Raw genomic sequence first — 14,388 nt, 5'->3', positions numbered from 1 at the left:
CTGGGAGAATGCAATGTAAGGGTCAAGAAAGCAGCCACGTCTGGTTTCTACCATCATCAATGTAGTAGTGGAGTTGGGGAAAAACATTTTACAAAATCTAGTAATTTTCTTGTTTGTTGAGGCAATGTGGGGTCATTTAGAACTTGAATATAAAGATATCAGAAACTGCAGCAGGAAAACATACCACTGAGAGAAACAAGAGTCAAACAATGGGGTCTCTTTCAAAGTTTCTGCCCCTGTCCCCTTGTTCTCCTCTGGGCCATAAACTGCTGCACATTTGGGTGGATGGGAAGGCCTGAAACATCTAATTGCCGGGCCCTTCCCAAGGGTCTCAGATGGCATGTTCTCTCTTCTCCACAAGCACCTAGGTACCAGAAAAGCCACGTAAGAATGAACAGCAAGGTCAGTTTTCAAAGGCGAAAACAAGAGTCACTTGGTGACAGGCAGCTTGTCAAGCAGGTGTAAACAGATAAGGGCTGTGCCCCCCAGTTGGAGAGGGATGATGGGCAGGCTATGAGGCAGGAGGTAAAGCTCATTGTTGGTGTCCCTGCAAATGCCTGTAGCACTTTCAGCACCTCTGGCAAGGCTCTTTTCTCTGGGACTCCTTACACAGCTTACCAGCCTCTGTAGTGCTCTCAGGGTCAACCAGCAGCTTCCCAAAATGTAGCTGAAGAATCACAATTCCCAATTCTGAGGTTCTACTTGTGTCCTTGTTTCCCAAGTTGAGCAGTGATGTAAATTCCAAGAGTAGAGCACCAAATAAATTGGGCACACCAGATAAAATAGACTCCCTTCTATGGATACTGCACATCAAAGGGAACCCATTCTTTCAGGCCCCAAGGAGTAGAAAAATTATTTTGGCAGTAAATGGTTTGAAAGGATTGTAGTTTGTGATTAATTATTTAAATCCCAAGTATTTAACCTAAGACATCCAGATAGGGAGTCAGTGAATAAAGCACTTGTTGGGTTTGTTTTGTTTCACAAAGCAGTTTACTTGGAGAAGGGAGATACCATAGCATGGCAGTATACAGAAGTAATAACAATGGACCTGAAGTCACCTAGAAGAGCAGCCATGATAGTAAAATATACTAACCAGGACATCTGTATGTCCTGCTTACATTTTTCTTTATAGCTCAAACGTTTTATAATGTGGAAAGAGTAACGAGCTAAGAATTCAAATCTAGCTTCCAGTTCAAGCTCTGTTACCAGCCAGTTATGTGACTTTGGGCAATTTACCTCCTTGGATTCAGTTTTCTTACCTATAAAATGAGGAGACTGGTGACTTGTAAAATTTCTTCAAGTGCCAATTAATGGCCCAATAACCTTGGACCATGATTATAAAAACACTCATTTAGAAGAAAAGAACATTACAGTCTGGTCAGAAATTTCAAGACAATCATCCAGACACACTTTGCCAATTATTCATCACTATGACACTTTGAGCATAAGAAGGCAGCAGTATTAATGTTTTAGAATATGCAATACTGTTTTATGAGTTTGCAGGTTCTAACAGTGGTTATCAACCAGAAACCACTCCCACTGCCTCAGGCAAGAGACACCAGTCAACGTCTGGAGACATTTTTGGTTGTCACAATTGGAGTGGGGTTGGGGTGTAAGAGGCTGAGGAGTGGGAGGATATTACTGGCATCTAGAAACTGGAGGCCAGGGCTGTTGTCAAACATCCTATAATGCACGGGACAGCCTCAACCACAAAAAATTATCTGGTCCCAAATGTCACTAGGGCCGAGGTGGAGCTCTATGAATACAATGGCTAGGCAGACAGCTGAGTCATGAAACAGGTAGGTCACCTGGAGAGATAAGCACCCTCACCTTTACCAGGCTGTGCCCATGTAAGAATGAGGGCCTGCTGCTGCAATCCTCCAGTTCTTCCTAAGTCATCAATCTAGATTTTATAGGAACTCATCTGACTTTTGAATCATGGTGATGACTCACCAATTCTTTTAACATACTAAATTTATGGGGGAAAGGGGACTGTCAGATTCAGACTGCAAGCTGCTGGTGTGCCACCTCTGTTTTAAGTCTTAGATGGCAGACACCCAGCTGCATTCCCCTAGCCTGCAAGAGAAATTGTTCAAAGGAAATATGGCCGCTTGAACTATTCTGCAATTCTCTAAGGTTAAATAGTTTTTCAGGGGCAAGCGACTGTCTAGTTGCACACTAGGAAAAACATGCAGTGAATGATGAGGAGCAGCACGTTAAATGCATTTTTCTTATTCAGTCTTGAATTTAGCCTATATTCAGGTTTTGTTTATGTTAATGCCAACTTGATTTTCTCTTCCTTTAAGTCGGATTTAATCCAGGAGCCCCAGTGCTGCTCAGAGGAGATAAAGCAAAAGCTGACTGGGCACGGTGGCTCACGCCTGTAATCCCAACATTTTGGGAGGCCGAGGCGGGCAGATCACCTGAGGTCAGGAGTTCAAGACCAGCCTGACCAACATGGTGAAACCCAATCTCTACCAAAATACAAAAATTAGCCAGGTGTGGTCGCAGGCGCCTGTAATCCCAGCTACTTGGGAAGCTTAGGCAGGATAATTGCCCGAACCCAGGAGGCGGAGGTTGCAGGGAGCTGAGATCATGCCATTGCACTCCAATCTGGGAGCCTGGGCAACAACTCCGTCTCAAAAAAAAAAAAAAAAAAAAGTAAAAGCTTTTCCAAAAGAGGCCACAGCCTTTCTAATGAGCTGTCCTCAGCCTCAGCGCCTTTGAATGCTGTAACTTTCTTAGGAGTAGTAGTTACTGCAGAGCCCTCATGTTTCACCAGGGCATGAAATTTGAAAGCTCCAGAAACATTTTTTTTTTTTTTTTTTTTCCAGCAGGGGAACACAGGGATTCAACAGAATCTCTGCTATGAGGAGCCTGGTTAGATATGAGGAGGTGTCAACACCTTTCCTCACTACTTCCTTTCGGGATCTCTGCTATGCCTAGTAGTGAGGAAAGGTGTTGATACCTCTTCATACCTAACTAGGCTCCTCACTGGTATCATTAATTAAAAACCACCTGACTGGCCCTGGACTTTTCACTGCTCATTGATGGAACTTTTATCTGGCCTTTTTCCAGGTTCAGACACCTGACTTGGACAGCAGACAGTCACTTTGGAGCACTTGGCATGGACTTTCTCAAATAACTAAATAGTGATTCAGTGTTCTATCACCTAATACTATCTGGAAGTTCTGGAACCCAAAGGTGAGGTTACTTACTGGTAACTTCGAAGAGAAGGTGACAATACAATATGGTTTCTAAAGCACTTTCAGCTCATTTCACATTGTTTTCACATCTATTGTGACTGTGATACACAGAGCACGCCTGTGAACTCTGTAGGATTGGTCTTACTATACACATTTCATTGATAGTACAACTAACTTATATAACAATCCATAGGGAAGGTAGTGTAGCACAGACTATGGAGCAGGTTGCCTGGGTTCAAATCCCTGGGTTCAAAGTTGTTTCTTATCAACTGTACAAGCTTGGACAAGTTTCTTTATTTTTCTGTGTTTCATTTTCATCACCTGCAAAATGGGAATAATAGCATTTACCTGATATGGTTTGGATGTGCATCCGCTCCCAGTCTCATGTTGAAATGTGATCCCCAATGTTGGAGGTGGAGCTTGGTGGGAGGTGTTTTGGTCATGGAGGCAGATTCCTTGTGAATGTCTTGGTGCTGTCCTTGAAGTAATGAGTGATTTCTCACTCTGTTAGTTCACATGAGAGTTAGTTGTTTAACAGAGCCTGACATCTCTCTTGCTCCCCCTCTTGCCATGTGACATGCCTGCTTCCCCTTCACCTTCTGCCATAATTATAAGCTTACTGAGGCCTCATAAGAAGTCAAGCAGATGCTGGTGCCATGCTTCTACAGACTTCAGAACCATGAGCCAAATAAATGTCTTTTCTTTATAAATTACCCAGTCTTAGGTATTCCTTTATAGCAATGCAAAACGTACTAACACACTACCTCATAGGGTTGTCATGAGACTTAAAAGAGTAAACATATATGTAAAGTACTTAGGAAATGGCCTGGCACAAAGTAAACACTGTAGCGTTAACTACTAATGTCATTTTCCAGAAGAGAAAACCAAACTACTGGATATCCCTGGCAGACTGACAGCTGGGAACAGAGTCAACCATTTTACTGTCACTCAACGAAGAAATCAAGAAGCAAAGTGCGGAGTGATATGTCAGTAGCCCATCATGCAAGAGGGACATTGAGAATTTGAAACCTTGGTCCCTTGACTTCATATACAGTGTCTTTCCATCTGACCATGTGGCCTTGGGTATGATAGCATGCCTGGGAGAACAAGCAATGAAGGTGTAAAGATGTATGCAACACAGCAACTTGTTAAATCTTACTTTGAACAGTACCAAGAAAGTCTTCATGAAATGCTGAAGTATATGAAGACTATGGCCCTCTGGAACCAAAAGCTGTGGGAGCAAGAATAAAATTAATCAGCCCAGAAACACAGTTCCTGAAAACTTGTGGAGCTATTACCATTATCTCTGAAATGTGTGTGCCAATACATTGGCAAAAGCACTCACTTCCCATAGAAAGTTCTTTGAGTTCAGTTACACATACCAAGCTGAGCTGGAAGTGAAAATAACTGCCTACTCCAGCATTGGAGAGTTTCAAATATATAGCAACTTGCTGGGTGTCCAGAAATTGATCACTTCATCATCCAACAATCCAGCCAGGGGAGCAATTGCTCCAGTAGGAAGGTTAACAGGCAAGAAAATGAATCAGCGTCTTATGGTTACAAATACGTTTTTGCTGCTCTCCCTAAAAATTGCCGTGATTTTTTTTTTAAGTTCGGATGCCTAGGTATTTTACTGCTGAGGCTATCAAGCCATTGAGCTATTGTTACAACAACTGACCATGCCATGATAGCATTATCATGGCTGTTTTTCTGTTGTTATGTGGTCAGCATTATGGATTGGGAATAAATTTGAGCTATGTGCTGATCTGCTTTCCAGCATGCAGCATTATTGATTCTGAAGGAGCTTTAGCTTTGTAGACTGTGGATGTATATTGAGAATAATATCAGGGTGCAGATATTACCAAACCTTTATATGTTTGGTTTGTTTCCTAATAAAACACCCATAAGATCTTCCAAGGGGCCCACCTCAGTTAAGCTAGGAATTCACTCAGCCTATTAATATACTAAAATGCCAAGTCAGGGCTTCTCTGATTGTTGTTGCATGCAGTAGGATGTGACAGTTTTTAGAAGTGGCTTGTTTAAAAGCTTTGTACTTCCTTGGAAGAAGGTTCATGTAATATGACTAAATAATTATTACGATCATCATACATATTCATTAGATAAAATTATTTTTCAAGTATATACAGAACAAAATATGCTAGGTTTTAATTCTAAAATAGGATGATACCATTAGTTTTTTTTTTTTTTTTTGAGATGGAGTCTCACTCTGTTGCCCAGGCTTGAGTGCAGTGGCACGATCTCAGCTCCCTGCAACCTTTCTCTCCCGGGCTCAAGCGCTTCTCCTGCCTCAGCCTCCCTAGTAGTTGGGATTACAGGTGTGCACCACCACATACAGCTAAATTTTTTTTTTTTTTTTTTGTATTTTTGGTAGAGACACAGTTTCACCATGTTGCCCAGGCTGGTCTCGAACTCCTGGGCTCAAGGGATCCACCTGCCTTAGCCTCCTAAAGTGCTAGGATTATAGGCGTGAGCCACCACACCTGGCCAGGATGACACCTTTATAATGTAGGTGTGCCTCGCTTTAAATTAACCAGTAGTTTTCTGAAATGTCACATGTGTGTAGTTATGCTCAAGCTGGACAAGTCTCTCCCTGGGTGTATGTTATCTAACTAGTATCTTTTATACAGAGGCCTTGCTCACTCAAACCTAGTCTCTCTTTAGTTACCAAGAACATAACTAGATAATCTTTTGAGGCCACCCATTCCCAGTTCAACATTCCATTCAACATTATCTACACAGAGATCTTATGTGTAATATTCAGAAAACAAAAGACTTAATTTGAGAAGAGCCAGAGTAAAACTAGAAACAGATTTACTTGGCAATTAAGTTAGATAAATATCAGTAATTCCAGCATATATTACCCAGGTGTGGTCTTATTTCATCTTGCCTCACAAAGGAATTAGTATAGTCTTTTGGCCCTGGGTGGCTTAGGTCAGAGTCCTCTTCTTGCATCATTATCCTTTGGGATTCTTGATGACACTCCCCGTGGGGGTTCTCAGATTCTCGCTGCATTCTCTCAGGGTTCCCCTCTACCTTCAGAAAGTTTCTTTGTTACAGCACATTCAGCTGTTGGTGCTTTCACCTTGACTTCTTGATCTCCTCTGCACATTTAAGCAGGGCTTTATCTGATGCTGACACTCTGGCTGTGCTTGCCATGGTAACATTCTCTGCATCTAGTCCCAGGTTTGCACATCTTACTGTGGTTCCCCTGCCTCTTAGGTTAGGTCTCAGACATACCCCACAATCTTTCTCAGCTGGGCTACAGAACATCTCCTGGCATCTGGGGAGTTTAGGACAAGAGAACAGAGAAGATGTGACTCTGGACTCCTAGCTATGCTTCAGCTCAGGCAGCGTGACTTTGAGCTCTATTATGTATCGCGTTCTGGATAAGATTTCTTTTGAAGCAAGATTGTCTTGGCAAACAAGCAAATGGAGACGTTTACATACTAAAATGATGGCAAGTACTTCTTTCTTAAGTCACCATGTGGTCAGGGAACCTTCTGTTTATATTCACTTTCTGGTTACCTATTACTATATTACAAAGCCATACAAAACTTGGCAGCTTAAACAGACAAGCATTTTATTATATCTCCAGATGTCATGGGCCAGAAATTCAGAGAAGGATCAGGCTCAGCTGGGTGGGTTTTTTTTTCTCTACATGGCTTGAAGGAGCTCACTTGGGGGTATTCAACTCTTAGGTGGGTCTGAATGGTCCACAACAGCTTCTCTCTCATGTCACTTGATGGTGACAGCAGGAAGTCTGGGCTTAGCTGGATCTGTCAACCCAAAGTGCCTACATGTGGCTACTCCAGTATGGCATTCTCAGGAAAACAGGACTTCTTATATAGAGGCTCAGAGATCTCAAAAATACCGTTCTAAGAAACAGAAAGTGAAAACCTACAGATGTGTAGGGCCTGGGCTCAGAAAGCTGGCACAGTGTCACTTCTGCTTTTATTCCATTGGTCAAAGCAGTTACAGAGCCCATCCACATTCAAAGGGAAGGCAATAGACCTCTACTAAAAATAGTAGCAAAGAATTTGTGGCCATCTTTAATCTACCGTAGTTACAGACCTTTAAATGCTGCCATCTTTAACCCAAATGACCATATGCTCAGTGACTTCACCACTCCCACTTCTCTTTCTGATCTCAGTTCACTTTCTCGTCTTGCACTCTACCCTGGCAAAGATAATCACACTGCTGAGCTGATGTATACTGACCAGTCTAAGGAATCATGGCCTCACATTGTTCACTATACGTTTCTGAACTGACTTCCAAGAGCACCGTCTGCATTCCCTATTAGTCCTTACCGCTTTGTGAAGTGCGGAAGTTTCCCTTCGGCTACGGTTGTCATATAAAAGAAGGGGCATGTAGTTAAACTTGAACTTAAGACAAACAACAAACTTTTTTATTATTATAAGAATGTCTCAAATACTGCATGGGACATACTTATACAAAACAATTGTTTAATCCCACAGCCCTAATATTTTACTGACATGATTAAAGCAATTACTTATACACATATCACAGTTTAACAATGGAGACAACAGTCACAGAATTATTTTAATTCTTTGACTTTTCTTTCCCATAACATGTGGTTTATTATCACACTGATTAGGTGAGGGTGAGAGGAATCCAATATTGAGATCAATCAAATCTTATGACTACCACTTTGCCTAAATATATTAATACATAAATGGCTTTTACTAAACAAACTTTCTTGTTTAGCAAATTCTTCTATCATTCCTTTTTGAAGTTAAAAAAAAAAAACCTCTGCATTTAAATGTAGCTACATTGCAAATGTAAAGTTAGTCAAAAGTATTTATTGTGTACTTTATGATAAGTCAGTAACAATCAGCATGTGCTTCTTGACTGGGAGGAGTTCAGAGTCTAGGAAGGATATAGAAATGTGAACAGATTATCACAGAGCAATGTAATAGGACTTAAAATAAAATAAGAAAAGGGTTCAGCAGGTATGACAAAAAAGGCTTAGGGAATTTGACATCATAGAGGAGGGAATATTTGGTCTGATCTTGAAGAAGAAGTAAGAATTACCCAGGCAGAAAAGGAAGCCAAAGTCATTCTCAGCAGAAAACAAAAACAAATAAACTTGTACAAATGAACATCTATGAAGGATCCTGCCATGTTTGTGTAGCAGAGAAGGCTCTTGGTCTAGTCAAAGCTGGAGAAGAGGCACTGGAGCCCCATTTGCTCAGATTCACCCATACTACAAATACATGAAAAGGATGAGGTCCCTAATTCATCCTAACATTTAGCAACAGCAAGAGGAAGACTAACAAAAGCAAGTGATCACAAGGCCCAACAAATAATCAAAATAAAGGCAAGAGGAAAGATGCCCAACTTCAGCAAGGATGAAAAGAAAATTGGTGCTGTAGCTCCCACAACTGTAATTCTCTTCTCACTATGGCAAAAGCTAATTTTCTCCATGAGAGTGGCTTGGAAGATTACACAAAATAATTTACAAGCTTTCAGTTTTAGAGGTAATCAGCAAAGTATTTCTCAGATCCACTGTGTGAAAAAAGGAGCAAAAATTCTTCTAACGATTCCATTAGAAATGCTATGATAGCAAGGTCCCAAGCAAACTAGAAAGCAGGTTCCTGTGCACACAGAAGCCATGTATGTTTGGGTACTGCATACTTGTAATTTAGGATTAATGATAGTTCAGTGGTCCAACATGGACAGGAAAACATGGTGAAGAGCCAAGACTCAATGATGACAAAACAGCAGAAACATCTTTTTGATGTCTGATACACCTTCAATTATTTGATGTTTTTCATAACTGATTTTATAAACCTAATTATTAAAACATGAAAGAGAAATGAGATATCTTGACACACCTATTGGAATGGCTCAAAATTAAAAAAAAAAAAAATCTGACAGTGCCAAATGCTGAACAGAATGGAAACCAACTTGAATGTTTATATATTGCTGGTGGGATTTCCACATTGGGGAAATGTTTGGCAGTCTATAAAGTGAAGGTTACAGGAAGGTATTTACCCTAGAGAACTAAAAGCCTATGTCCACATAAAAACCTGCATTTGAATGTTTAAGCAATCTTATTCATAAATGCTTAAAGTTGGAAACAACCCAAAATGTCTATCAGGTGAATAGGTAAATCGTTATATCTATACAGCAATAAAAAGGAAAGAACTACAGATACACACAACAGCATGGATGAATCTAAGAAGCATTATGCTAAGAGAAAGAAGCCAGACTCAGAAGAATACATATTGAATGATTCAATTTATATGATATTTGGAAAAGAAAAAACCATGGGACAGAAATTTGATCAGTGGTTGCCAGTGTCTGGAAGTGGAGAAGGCAGATTGACTCCTACAAAGGGTCATGAGGAAATAAATCTATATCTTGACTTTGGTGATTGTTACCTGACTGTATAAATTTGTCAAAATTCATTGAATTGTACACATAAACACAGTGAATTTTACTGTATATAAATTATATCTTAAAACAAAATGAACTTTGATGTCTAAGACAGAAAAAAACTTGAGTTGAAGAAAGCATTATCTTGATTTTTTGTTTGACTATGGTTTGACTATTTTCACTACAGAAGGCTTTCGATCTTTATCCTTTTGTTGGCAATAATTTATATCCTATATATCCAGTGGTAGACTTGAATGTCAATCAACCATTTTCAGCCAGTTTTGAGAGAATTAAGCCCTAATAACTACAACATCCATACTATGTAATGAACAAATGTCTCTTATCTGAAGCTAGAGAGGTCCTAGTTATGTACCATCTTTGAGAAAATTGAGGAAAAGGTCACTTAAGTTATTTTCTCTGTTTTATGGTTTAGATGAGGAACTCTGTTTGAACTTATAGCTAATGTAGATTAAACTAGTAAAAAGAGACCACTTAGGCATATTAGCATAATGTAGCCAAGTAAGTATGTTTTTGGCACTTTTTCATGTTATGAAGTAGTTCTGAATACTACAAAGGGAAAATATGGAAAGGTTCCTTTTACTAGTTCGTGTCTGCACCAACTGTTTTTGCTTTCTTAGTTAGAACACTAACAGAGCATAGTTTCAAACCATAAAACCAAGACTAATTCACCAGGGCAGTCAGCCTTACCTCTCAAAAACACATTTCTTATCTTCGTTGTTTAGATAGCCCTGGTGTTGGAATGTAAAATTCCTGAAGTGATCCCTAAATAGACAGGGCAGTGCTTCTTTCATGAATAGCTAATTTGAGTCAATAAAATGTTTGTCAAAGGGGCAGGAAAAAAAAATCAGTGGGTCCCAAGAAATACAACAAAGGAGTAACACTTAGACTAATTTTCTACTGTGAAATCTGAGGTATCTCAGGAGACATCTGGCACTAAGTTTACAACCAGGTACTCATAAAGGGAGAGCCAGGGGAGAAAATTAACTTTAAAATTCATCTAGCTGTAAATTCAGACATCCAAAACATAAGATGGAGCGACGGGGGAGTAAAAGTGTAAGGCTGTTGTGTGCAATCAAATTTAAGTTGTTGTCATCTTGAAATAAACTGTTATAAGATGTTGTATGTAAGCCTTATGGTAACCAAAAAGCAAAAATATATAGAAGACAAACAAAACAAAAATAAAAAAAGATTCAAAACATATTACTACAGAAAACCATCAAGCCACAAACAAAGACAGCAAGAGAGAAAAAAAGAAACAAAATATCTACAAAACAACCAGAAAACAATTAACAAAATTACAGTAATAATAAGTCCTTACCTATAAATAATTACCTTGAATGTAAATGGATTAGATTCTCCAATAAAAAGACATAGAGCGAATAAATGGATAAAGAAAACCATGACCCAATTATATGCTGCCAAAAGAATTTTTGTTTTCTAGGAATATCAATACGTATGTCAGACTAAATAAACTTTAAGTTAAAAACTGTAAAAAAAGACAAAGAAGGATGTTATGTAATGATAAACTGGTGATTTCATCAAGAAGATTAGACAATTATAAATATATATGCATATGCACCCAACAGTGGAGCACCTAAATATATAAAACAAATATTAAGACTATTTAGAGGGATATAGATTGCAATACAGTAATAATATGAGACTTCAGTACAACACTTTTAGTAATGGACATGTGGAAACATTGGACTTGAACAACACTTTAGACTAAAAGACCTAACAGGCATATACAGAACATTCCATCCAACAGCAACAGAATACACATTTTTCTCAAGTGCACACAGAACATTCTCCAGGATAGGTAATATGTTAGGCCACAAGACAAGTCTTAGCAAATTTAAGATTAAAACCATATCAAGTATCTTTCTCATCACAATAAAAGTATAAATGAATAGCAGAAGGAATCTAGGAAAACTCATGAATATATGAAATGAAACAACACGTTCCTGAACAACCAATGAATCAACAAAGAAATTAAAAGAGAAATTTAAAAACATCTTGAGACAAACAAAAATAGGAATACAACATGAGAAAATGTACGGAATCCAGCAAAAGCAGTTGTAAGAGGAAACTTCATAGCAATAAATGCCTATATCATAAAAGAAGAAAGGTAGCAAAAAAACAAACAAACAAACAAACAACAACAACAATGTTGTGCCCCAAGGAAATAGAAAAAGAAGAACAAAGTAATCTCAATGTTATGAAAAGGAAAGAAATAAAACATACCAGAGCAGAAATAAATAAAATAGAACTTAGAAAGATAATACAAAAGATCAACACAAATGGAAGTTGGGTTTTTTTTTTTTTTTTTTGAGAAGACAAAATTTACAAACCTTTAGCTAGACTAACCAAGAGAAAGAGAGAAAATATTCAAATAAATGAAACCAGAAATGAAAGAGGAGATATTATAACTGATACTACAAAAATACAAAGGATCATAAGAACAATTATATGCCAAACAATTAGATAACTTAGAATGGTTAAATTCCTAGACACATACAACCTCCAAACACTGAATCATAAAGAAATAGGAAATCTGAACAAACCAATAATGAGTTATGAGAAATCCATAGTCTCCCATAAAAAAAAAAAAAAAAAAAAAAAAGCCCAAGACCTGATGGCTTCACTACTGAATTTAACCAAATGTTTAAAGAATAACTAATGTCAATTCTCCACAAACTTTTACAAAAAATTAAAGAGGAAGGAATATTTTCAGACCTATTTATGAGGCCAGCATGGTTCTGATACCAAAGCCAGGCAAAGACATCATAAGAAAAGAAAGCCACCAGACGATATCTTTGCTAACATCAGTGCAAAAGTCTCAACACAATAGTAGCAAACAAAATTCAACTACACATTAAAAGGATCACTCACCATGATGAAGTGAGACTTACTCCTGGGATAGAAGGATGATTCAACACTCACAAACCAATAAATGTGATAGACTACATTAACAGAATGAGGGACAGAAAATTACATAATCATGTCGTCAGATGAAGGAAGTCATTTGACAAAATTTTTCATGATGTTCTTTCATGATAAAAACACTCAACAAACTAGCTATGGAATAACAGTAATTCAACACAGTAAAGATGATATGTAAGAAACTCACAGCTAACATTATACTCAATGGTGAAAAACTGGAACCCTTTCCTCTAGAATCTAGCACAAGACAAGCATGCTCACTCTCACCACTTACATTCAACAGTTTGGAAGTCCTTGCAGACCAATAAAGTAAGAGAAAGAATGAAAAGGCATCCAAAAGATGGCCGAATAGGAACAGCTCTGGTCTGCAGCTCCCAGCGAGATTGACACAGAAGGCAGGTGATTTCTGCATTTAAAACTGAGCCACCCAGTTCATCTTACTGGGACTGGTTGGACAGTGGGTGCAGCCCACAGAGGGTGAGTTGAAGCAGGGTGGGGCATCACCTTACCCTGGAAGCGCAAGGGGTCAGGGGATTCTCTCCCCTATCAAAGGGAAGCTGTGAGAGACTGTACTGGGAGGAACAGTACACTCCGGCCCAGATACTGTGCTTTTCCCATGGTCTTCCTAACCAGCAGACCAGGAGATTCCCTCTGGTGCTATGCTACCAGGGCCCTGGGTTTCAAGCACAAAACTAGGAGGCCATTTGGGCAGACACTGAACTAGGTGCAGGAGTTTTTGTTCATACCCCAGTGGCATCTGGAATGCTAGTGAGACAGAATCGTTCACTCCCCTGGAAAGAGGGCTGAAGCAAGGGAGCCAAAGTGGTCTGGCTCAGCAGGTACTACCCCTATGGATCCCAGCAAGCTAAGATCCACTGGTTTGAAATTCTCACTACCAGCACAGCAGTCTGAGCTTGAACTGGGACACTCAAGCTTGGTGGGGAGAGAGATATCTGCCATTGCTGAGGCTTGAGTAGGTGGTTTTACCCTCACAGTGTAAACAAAGCCACCGGGAAGGGAAGTTCGGACTGGGCAGAGCCCACTGCAGCTCAGCAAGGCAGCTCAGACTGCCTCTCTATACTCCTCCTCTCTGGGCAGGGCATTTCTAAAAGAAAAGCAGCCAGGGACTTATAGATAAAAGCCCCATCTCTCTGGGACAGAGCATCTGTGGGAAGGGGTGGCGGTGGGCACAGCTTCAGCAGACTTAAACATCCCTGCCTGAAAGCTCTGAAGAGAACAGTGGACATCCCAGCACAGTGTTTGGGTTATGATAAGGGACAGACTGCCTCCTCAAGTGGGTCCCTGACCCCCATGTATCCTAACTGGGAGACACCTCCCAGTAAGGGCCAACAGTCACTTCATACAGGAGAGCTCTGCCTGGCATCTGGTGAGTGTCCCTCTGGGACAAAGCTTCCAGAGGCAGCAATCTTTGTTGTTTTGCAGGGTCCGCTGGTGATACCCAGGCAAACAGGGTCTGGAGTGAACTCCAGCAAACTCTAGCAGACCTGCAGCAGAGGGGCCTGACTGTTAGAAGGAAAGCTAATAAACAGAAAGGAAAAGTATCAGCATCCACAAAAAGGACTTCTACTCAGAGACCCCATCCAAAGGTAACCAACATCAAAGACCAAAGGTAGATAAATCTGTGAAGATGGGGAGAAACCAGTGCAAAAAGGCTAAAAATTCCAAAAACCAGAATGCCTCCTCTCCCCTGAAGGATCACAACTCCTCTCCAGCAAGGGAAAAAACTGGACAGAGAATGAGTTTGACAAATTGACAGAAGTAGGCTTCAGAAGGTGGG

The 14,388-nt window shown here is 39.8% G+C and overlaps 1 long non-coding RNA gene across 1 annotated transcript in view; it reads right to left on the bottom strand.

The window, feature by feature from the left end:
- Positions 1-14,095, bottom strand: part of LOC111542696 — a 70,206-nt gene extending 56,111 nt beyond the window's left edge. Inside the window, exons 1-2 of the long non-coding RNA XR_002731634.1 lie at positions 13,948-14,095; positions 4,366-4,437 (exon numbers count right to left, since the gene is read on the bottom strand). This is a non-coding gene — a long non-coding RNA (uncharacterized LOC111542696). The remainder of the gene's footprint in view (positions 1-4,365; positions 4,438-13,947) is intronic.
- Between the last annotated feature and the right edge of the window lie 293 nt (positions 14,096-14,388).

This window comes from Piliocolobus tephrosceles, chromosome 4 (assembly GCF_002776525.5).
Source record: "Piliocolobus tephrosceles isolate RC106 chromosome 4, ASM277652v3, whole genome shotgun sequence".
Classification (NCBI taxonomy): domain Eukaryota; kingdom Metazoa; phylum Chordata; class Mammalia; order Primates; family Cercopithecidae; genus Piliocolobus; species Piliocolobus tephrosceles.
This window is presented reverse-complemented; position numbering and strand designations above follow the sequence as displayed.